The sequence below is a fragment of the Leiobunum rupestre genome, chromosome 1 (genome assembly GCF_980474605.1).
Source record: "Leiobunum rupestre chromosome 1, qqLeiRupe1.1.hap1, whole genome shotgun sequence".
Taxonomy (NCBI): Eukaryota; Metazoa; Arthropoda; class Arachnida; order Opiliones; family Sclerosomatidae; genus Leiobunum; species Leiobunum rupestre.
In genome coordinates this window covers 46,005,524-46,014,882 of record NC_143384.1, presented here as the reverse complement: position 1 = coordinate 46,014,882, position 9,359 = coordinate 46,005,524, and the positions used below count along the sequence as shown (strand labels likewise).

At 36.2% G+C, this 9,359-nt stretch overlaps 1 pseudogene; it reads right to left on the bottom strand.

Moving 5' to 3' along the window:
- Window positions 1-6,434: 6,434 nt before the first annotated feature.
- On the bottom strand, window positions 6,435-7,401 carry LOC149963083 (myb/SANT-like DNA-binding domain-containing protein 1; annotated as a pseudogene).
- Between the last annotated feature and the right edge of the window lie 1,958 nt (window positions 7,402-9,359).

Sequence of the window (9,359 nt, the reverse complement as noted above, 5' to 3'; positions counted from 1 at the left end):
GCAACGCTGACCAAGTCGAAATAGGCAACGCTGACCAAGTCGAAATAGGCAACGCTGACCAAGTCGAAATAGTCAACGCTGACCAAGTCGAAATAGTCAACGCTGACCAAGTCGAAATAGTTAACGCTATCCAAGTCGAAATAGTGAACGCTAGCCAAGTCGAAATAGTGAACGCTCGCCAAGTCGAAATAATCCAAACTAGCCCAATCGAAATAATCCAAACTAGCCCAGTCGAAATAATCCAAACTAGCCCAGTCGAAATAATCCAAACTAGCCCAGTCGAAATAATCCAAACTAGCCCAGTCGAAATAATCCAAACTAGCCCAGTCGAAATCGTCCAAACAAGCCTAGTCGAAATCAGGGCTGGATTAAGACTTTATGGGACCCTAGGCCCTAGTTAAATTTGGTGCCCCCTTTCAATAGCTAGCGAAGCGAGCTAGGCGCTTCCTCAATTTATAATTGAGAAATGGAAGGAAAATTCTTTTGCTTCCACATTTAGTATGTCGTCAGGGGCTAGATGGCAGTCCGTCAGAGAATGTGACAATCAAACGTTTTTGGTTAATACGGGTGGACGCATTTACTAAAATTACTCCGGAAAATATTTTGTGAAAAGCCAATGATTAAAGTTTTGTACTTTTATTTTTTTCGAACCCTCTTGGTGCCCCTTATAGGCTTGGTGCCCTAGGCCCAGGCCTATTCGGCCTATTGGTTAAACCGGCCCCGGTTGAAATCGTCGAATAAGTAACTCTAGAATATTCAGTCGATTACCGAGTACCAAAAATTGCATATGCGGGTACCCGATTACTCGAATAAGCTGCTCTCTAAACTCATCGAGTATTTTTTTTCTGTTCTCGTGGTTTTAAATTTCGAAGAGGGGTTTTATACCTTTTAAGGGGGGCCACAAACGGTACCTACAAAGTGGTGGAAACTCTGGTTCATTCAAATTAAAGGAATATTTTTCAGCATTGAAAGTTACTTTATACTCGTGAAAATATTACTCGAGGTATTTAATTACTCGACTCGAATAAGATAAAGTTTCCCTTTAATCAAGTACTCGATTCGACTTCAATATTACTCAACTCGAATACTTGATGAAAAAAAAACTTGATACTCGATAACCGACTCGATAACCGACTCCATTGCCTGAAACCACTACTCGCATAGCCCTATAGCCAAGTCAAATCATCAACGCTAGCCAAGTCAAATCGTCAACGCTAGCCAAGTCAAATCGTCAACGCTAGCCAAGTCAGATCGTCAACGCTAGCCAAGTCAGATCGTCAACGCTAGCCAAGTCAGATCGTCAACGCTAGCCAAGTCAGATCGTCAACGCTAGCCAAGTCAGATCGTCAACGCTAGCCAAGTCAGATCGTCAACGCTAGCCAAGTCAGATCGTCAACGCTAGCCAAGTCAGATCGTCAACGCTAGCCAAGTCAGATCGTCAACATTAGCCAAGACGATTTGATTGGGCTAGCGTTGACTATTTGACTTGGCTAACATTATTATTTGGCAAATAACTAAAATATTTCTAATGGAAATTAATTGCAAGCGAAATTTAAAACGTTTTTAAAATAAAGATTACAGTTTTTAAATAATTATTGAAATGAAAATTGATAATTGAAACAATTGCTTAGTGACTGATTTTTTTACTTTCTCCCATCTCTTTTCCAAGGGAAATTTTTTTAAATCTTCGGACAAATTAAAGATAAATAATCAAGGTAAATTTAGTATTGTAGTGTACGTTACTATTTAAATGGTTTCACTACTTTTTTCGTGCCAAAAAAGGTAAATGGCGTGATTTGGAAACGCAGTTTTATATTGTGGGTACATATGTAAACCTATATAGCTAATCGATTCTAAGGGAAACGATGATATAATGTTATAACTTACAATTGTTACTTGTGGGTTATGTTTAGAAAAAATTTAGATTCATATTTCTTAGCATTGAGAAAATGACGTTACTGATTACCAAACGCATTCATTACTAATGATTTTATCACACTCCTGTAAAATTTTAAATAACACTAGCGAAACTTACCTTTTACGTGTAATTTTACGGGTTGGTTGAAAATGGTAAAATGATCATTCCTTGACAACAACTCCCTATTTTAAAACCACGTTTTAAAATCGCATTCGTAGTTTCCTAACACTAAATTCTAAATTCAACTGAAAAGCTCTACTCACTACTCAGACGATTTTCTACTGTTTTTTAAAAACAACAATCGGTATCATCCGTTTTTTAGAAAGCTTATAATAAACAAAAAAGTGGCAGCCGTAGATGCCAATACATAATTGTGTTTACAGTAAATGTTAGCCGAGAGGCGAAACAACTTCTTAACTAGAAAACAGAAAATTCATTTTATTCCCATATCTAACTTGATCGAAGCGCCAAAACATGATTTAACATGACCTGGGCGTAGGAATGATTTGGAAAATTAAGTTGGCAAGCCTGCACAATCCGTAAGCTTCACCAATACGGATGAAATATAAAAACATTAAGATAGATAAATAATACAAAAAGTGTAAGTTCAGTACCGGTAACACAAACTCTATATTTGACTTTGATAGAGTATTTATGGAAACAAATAGATGCTATAGATCACAGACGCTACCTAAAAATACCTGGCACCTCTGTGCCATCTATATGCGATTTGGTCGCAAATACAATTTTTTAATTGACTTTTGGGATATTATTACGGTTTGGTATTAAGCAGAGAAAACACATCCGTGTCCTAACCATCGTCTGAATTGGCAGGTTATTCAGTTTGTATTTACTCTGGTGCTAAAAGAAATCTTGTGCTATGGGTGTAATAACAAATCAACAGGGGGGGGGGGGGGGGGCGCCCCCCACATGTATCAGCCACTGCTCTGGTAATTGTCTACTCTTTAAATGCGGCGTCATCGTATCGTTTCTACGTTTGATGGGATTTGCAGCTGGGGAGGGGTATTTCGTATGGTCAGCTGTCTCTCCTTAGTACCGTACTATTAATTTCGACCGGCTTTTGACGCGGTCCCAACTCCCAACTAGTGGGGGTGATGGTATAATTATCTGCGTGCACTTTGTATGGGAGTATTCTCTTCCCTCGCAATCACACACGGACTCGCAAAGATTCTATGGAGAAGGTTCTGGTCTGACAATCTCATAATTTACTTATTTTTATCTCTCACCCATTCCTTTCTTCGCAAGCAACACAACAGAGACTCCACACATGTCGCCTATACATGGGGTTTCTAATAGCTCAATTAGGCCATTGTTTTCGAAAAGATATATTATAAAAGCCAATCATCTGCTTAGCAGACAGAAATCCAGCAGATTATGAACTTCTAGCGTTGGTCGCTACGCGGCTTGCAACCTTTTGGACGATGGATATTTCCCAACTCTTATCTTATCGGTTGGGATCAGTGGCGTAACTAGGAACTCCGCGGCCTTTTTAAATAGCACCAATTTTAATCATAAACGTTTGGGGGCCCCCTAGTTCCTGCCCCCCCCCCCCCCGCCGCGTGGTCTGCGGGGGCGCTATTTACGCCACTGGTTGGGATAATGAGTACGGTCTAGAAAATATTCCTACCCTTGCTTAAAGCGTAGGAAGATGGCGACACTGAAAGTCATGGCTTTTTAGTGGAGTGAATCACATAAAAGAGAGGGGGAGTTTGAAGAAGCAGTGACAAGGCTTAAGGTCCGGGCCTACTGTTTTTACTTCTTGATTATCTAAAACGCCACATGCAGTTACTTTAACCATTGTATATCACTTACCGCGACTTCTGACATGTTTCAATACGACATTTTTGAAATAAATTCATCTGTTAAACTTCATAAATCCCGAAACATTATTATAGCCCGTCGAAGCTAATTCCTGAACAAATAATCCCGCTGTTATGACCTATCGAGGACTTAAAAAACGTCATTTCCTAGTATCTCCTGATTGGAGCTTAGAAACATGTAAATCGCGTCACTCAGCTCATAAGCTACCGCCCTTTTCAAAGCGACATCGCACTAGGGCCATCTTGTAGAGTTGTTCATTGTTAAATATATTCATGACGAAGCGGAATGAGCTCTCAACCTCATGGGGGCCTCTTTTAACCTTTTCTCGGAAAATAGCGAGGGATTAAACTTTTTACGTTTCACCATAGAGACTATAATAATAATAATAATCACAATTTTTCCTCTATCTCAATAAATACCAGTCATTTTCAATCCTTCGATGGTTTCTTTACTAAGCAGCATCTTAGCACGATCACTGGTGGAGTACTTTCCTTCAAAACTAAATACTTCCGCTTACCAATCATCGAGATATTCAATGAAATCAGATTCCAGCCACTACATAAATATAAAAATTGGGTGAGATTTATTTCCATTTAAATTTCAAGTGTTAAGTTATACTTTTAGTCTTTCATCATTAGCTGATCGAAAATGGGCTTTATTAGATTTTCTTTTTTCAAAGGCTTCTGTACCGTTTTTGATATTGCAGATGCCAAAAAATTTATTGAATGTGCGTATAAATTTTGTGGTCTCGGGGTATTTCTCTTTATCTAAACACGTTTCGATGGCACAGGCCACAGATTCGCTGAGTACTTGAGCAGCATAATTTACCCTCATTTTTCCATATGAGTTTAAGAAAACATGACTGTAGGTCAGCTTTGTTAAATGTTTAAATTCACCTCTTCGGCGAAGTTGAAAGTAATATAGTTTTATGATAACATCCCAGTAAATATTATCATTGTTTTTCCACAAATGTCTAATCTTTGAGTTTTTTTTAACTATTATGAAAACAGTTTCTGGTTGTCTTGATCAGATGGGGCGGATCAGAAATGAAGTAAATATTTATCTCTTCATCGTTAGCGAATAGGTTGGGAGTACAAAACTTTATCGGAGTATCGTCACCTTGAAATTGTCCAGCTGATTCAGCACACATCTTAAAATATTTTCTATTAGACGAGGCAGAGTCTCCTACAATTCCAATTATTCGAAATCCGCTGTTTTCCAGTCTTTCGATAGCTTCTTGCACTATGCAATATATTTCTGTACTACTTGCACCAGTCGTAAGGAAGTGTGCAAAGGGTATTTTTATTTTGTTTGTTACACCCCATAACATCAATTGAAGAATATGGGTAGCCAATGGAGGAGTATCTATCTCATTGACCTCTCTTTTATTATCATTTAAGTTGCTAATGTCGTCGTTTATGTCTTTAAACCCAGTTAAAAAGCCAGTATTATTGTGATATACGTAGCCTACTGAAGGCAGGGATTCAGTTTAAAATTTATTTTACGTGAACGGTTTAATTAATCAACTTAATTTTATATTTCATGGTGAGGGTAGATCAATTTCTATTATCTATATAAATTATATTTAATTCGTATGTTGCTGTCAAAAGTTATTTAAGTTTTTAGTTTAACTTCTAAGACATTTGGTATGTTGGACTTTAAGAATACTTAAGATTAACTATCAATAAAGACGTTCAAGAGTGCGGGGGGGGGGATGTAATGGCAAAAGTAAATAAGACAAAAAGAAATAAGTATACGTGGATGAACCTGAAGGGTTACAGACTCTATGTAAACTGACACTTGCTTTAACGTTGAAGAAGGGTGAATAAAAAACCAGAAAACGTTATTTCAACGACAAAACAAAATATTAACCAAATAATAACGTTGTCTTATAAAATTCGCCATCTCTCTAATGATATCCGCTGCCACTCTCGAAAGCTCCTATGATTTTAAAACAACCTTAACAAAGGTTTTTAATTTTTTAAATGTTATTCTTCTAGACCTATCGAAGTCTGAGTTACAATTTTGGTGGTTTCGAGCTTGACTTTTTTTTATTTCAAATTCAAAATTACCGCGATTATAATCGTTACTCTTTCTTTACTGTATTTTTAGAAATGAAAATTAATTGTCTCTTGCTGCGTGACTCACTTTGGTGTGAGTAATTAATATTTAAAACGGACAACCGTTACGATGGAAACGCGAGGAAAACTAGGTTCTTAGAAGTCCTTTTAATTACATTCAAGTACCCAATAAAATACATTTTCAAATAACTTGAGTACTTATATTATTTTTAAAAATAAAAATTTAATTGTCCGAAAACTATTAGGTTGAAAGTGCCCTAATTTAACAATTTGAGAATGTGGGTTTGTTATAGAAACTCGAAAGGATTACGCTGAGTTTTTGAATTAAAATTGAACCCACAAAATTTAGTGCCAATGGTTGAATTATTCTCAGAGCTAACTGAAATGACTTTGCAAAGGAAAACATTTATTTGGGGCCGCTAGATGGCAGAAGTGCGCTAAATCATCACCATCACAATTTAAGAGCGACAGATTCGCAGATGTCTTTTAAATAGATATAAATACGGCAGAACTAAAATACAAATATGATTACAATAAATATAAAAATATGGTGAATTCTTAATAACAATAGTTAAAAACTAAAATTTGTACTTTTATTCTTCATTAGCATTTTTATTGGTATTTGGAAGAAACATTTTTTCAATAGCCGAAACCATTCGTTCATTAAGATGTAGTGCTTTCTCTTGAAGGGCTATTTGCTGCATTGATATTTCTTGCTCTCCTTTTCTACTTTCATGGTACTTAACAACAAGTTCTTTTTGAAGGGCCACCATTTCCTGTAGCATATTGTTTTTCTTTCGTTTTGTCACTAGTTTGTTATTTTCCCCAATTTTCCTCATGTTGTTGGCACTAGTGCTGGAAATAGAGCTTTGGCCTTCAACTTCTACATCAGCTGTCAGATAGGTGGAGATTCCCACATCCATATCTTCACCAAGAAGGCCATCAGGTAGTTCTCGGATTTCAGCAATAGGTGACACGGTTTGCTCTTTACTTTGACTCAGTGTTGGTTCCTCAATTAAATATTCTTTTCCCTCCAAATCCACAATAATGTTTCGAGGACTTTTGTCATTAATTTTTTGCTGACAGAACTTTTTGTGTTGCATCAATTACATTGATTTTTGAATTAAAGTCTTCTACTGACAATGACTCATCAATTAATTCTGGATCATTAGCAGGAAGCCCACCAAGAATTCTATGAACATCCCAATAGAAAGGCCAACGGGAAGGGCTTGCTCCAGTCACCGACTTTTTGATTAGTCTATATGTAAACAATGTTAAACATTGAATTTAGACTAAGAATACAAATAATAGTTTAATATATGAATAAAAACTTTACGTGTTGGTAATTTATCTATATTTCTTGGTCAAGTTTTCAATTTTTGATTGTATTTGATTTCCAGTTCTGCAAATTGCATGCTTTGCAAGCTCTTTTGCCATGTTGTCAAAAAGATTCCTTTTCCTCCTGGCTGATCTTAGATATTTAAAATTTTCTTGCCAAATTTCTAGAAGATTTCTAGATTCATGCTCCGTCCATGATTGCCTTAGGCTTTTCTCACTCATAGTAACGAAGAATCTGTACTACAAATTCCTTGATATTAGGTACAAGTTGACGCAATTTTTTGCTTCAAGTGTACAACTCCAAATTATCCAGTGTTGCCAGTGTTCGAGACTGGAAAACCACAATGTTAACACTGTGATGGGCTAAACGTCTCAAGAAAATCCGCCACCCCAACTCACGAAAATTACTCAAAAGAAAGAACCATATTTAATAAATATTATTTTAATTTTTATGTAAAATATTTTTAAATTATGAATTACAAATTCCGCGATTTGGCAACGCTGTAAGCATCTAGCAGCCGCTCTGATAGCAGACGATAGTACTTAAAGTTTAACCGGTTAACCGCGGTTTACGATTGGTTCGGTTTTTATAACTCCGTTTAAAATGTAAATCGTCTGAAACATTAACTCTGGTTTAAAAATAAACTCTGGTTTAATAAACCCGGGTTTATATGCAACGTCTGAATAGGGTACATGGAGCCAAATAAGGAAAGAGCTTTTGCACTAATGTGATTCGCGATTTAAACCGAACAAATTAAAATTATACCGTTTAAAGTCTATGGGAATTAATGGAATTTAATTTTTTCTCTTTATATTAGATAAGAGAAAACTTTAATAGTGATTTGTGATGAGAACATTTTTGAGCCAAAGGAACAATTATTACGTGAGATTATACACAGTAAGCTACATTAATTAGCACTCACACAATTTTATGATTCTCCTGTAATGTACACTTCTAAACTTCTTCTTTTAAATGCAGTTCAAGTACAGTTTAAAAACGAGCGAGGTGACGTGATCAGTTTGACGCAATCAAGCTGGGATGGACAGGTGATGATTTAGTGAGGTCTCGAACCACTATTAAAACTGATAGAACGACCAGCCCCAAAAGCAAAATTTAGTTATGCACTCTAAGAAATTACCGTGAATTTAACGGCCAAATTACTGGCAGCTAGCTAGTTAAGTTAGTTAATTGGTCGTAAAAACTGAAAAACAACCCGCGAAATTGATTTCAATTTAAATGAGTTGTCTCTTATGGTTCGTTCTTAAAGCATTTTATTTACATCAAAATATTAGAGATTATTTTGGCAATAGTAAGCCAAATCTTTTCTATAAAATACGGGATTTCACGTGTAAAGGTTTTTTACCTTACTAGCTATAGTTATTGAAGATAGAGAACGCGCGCTCGACTCGATAAAGATTTTTATGTTTGAAGTTCACGTGGGAAACGGGAGTGCCAATAAAGTATTAAAAAGTTTAAGCCCTTGTCGTAGAGAAAAATATTTTATACTTTAATTTTTTTATGGTTTTATTTTATGGAAATACCTATTGAAAAATAAATTTTTATTTAAATAGATATTTCTATAAAATAAAATGAATAACTATAAAACATAATATTTCGTCACAAGACACAGCCTTATTAGTATGTTCTTCGCTCGTGCGATTTGCACGCGCGATAGAAAAACTTAAATTCCTCGGGCCTGAAGCGCGCACTCTAAGACTTGACAGTCCATGTAAAAGTAAAAGACTGTCACGTAAGAGCCACAAACACAAAGGGACATTTTTAATGGGTTGTCTATTTTCCCCAAGGGTTTCCCTCAAATTATGTGAGTAACAGATTTTAATTTAACATCCAAATATATACGTGGTCAGCCCTCGGCTAAAGCCAGACAGTTACGATTTGATGGTACTTTTCCTAAAAAACCCCACCTGCAAATTACTGGAACGTTTACGCTAGTTTTATACACTATGGGTTGGCGGCCCAGAAAAATTTTCATAAAAAGATGTTAATTTTGTTTAACTTTATTAATTGTGGTCCTAGGTCGACATAGGCACACCACAAGCATCCTTATCGAAACATTGCCGTTACTCTATTTAAAGGCGCCTATTGATCTTGAAAGGAAAATCTTAATTTAATACAGACCGGAGCCCGAAAGAGTTAGTGTTTCACATGGATATTACTG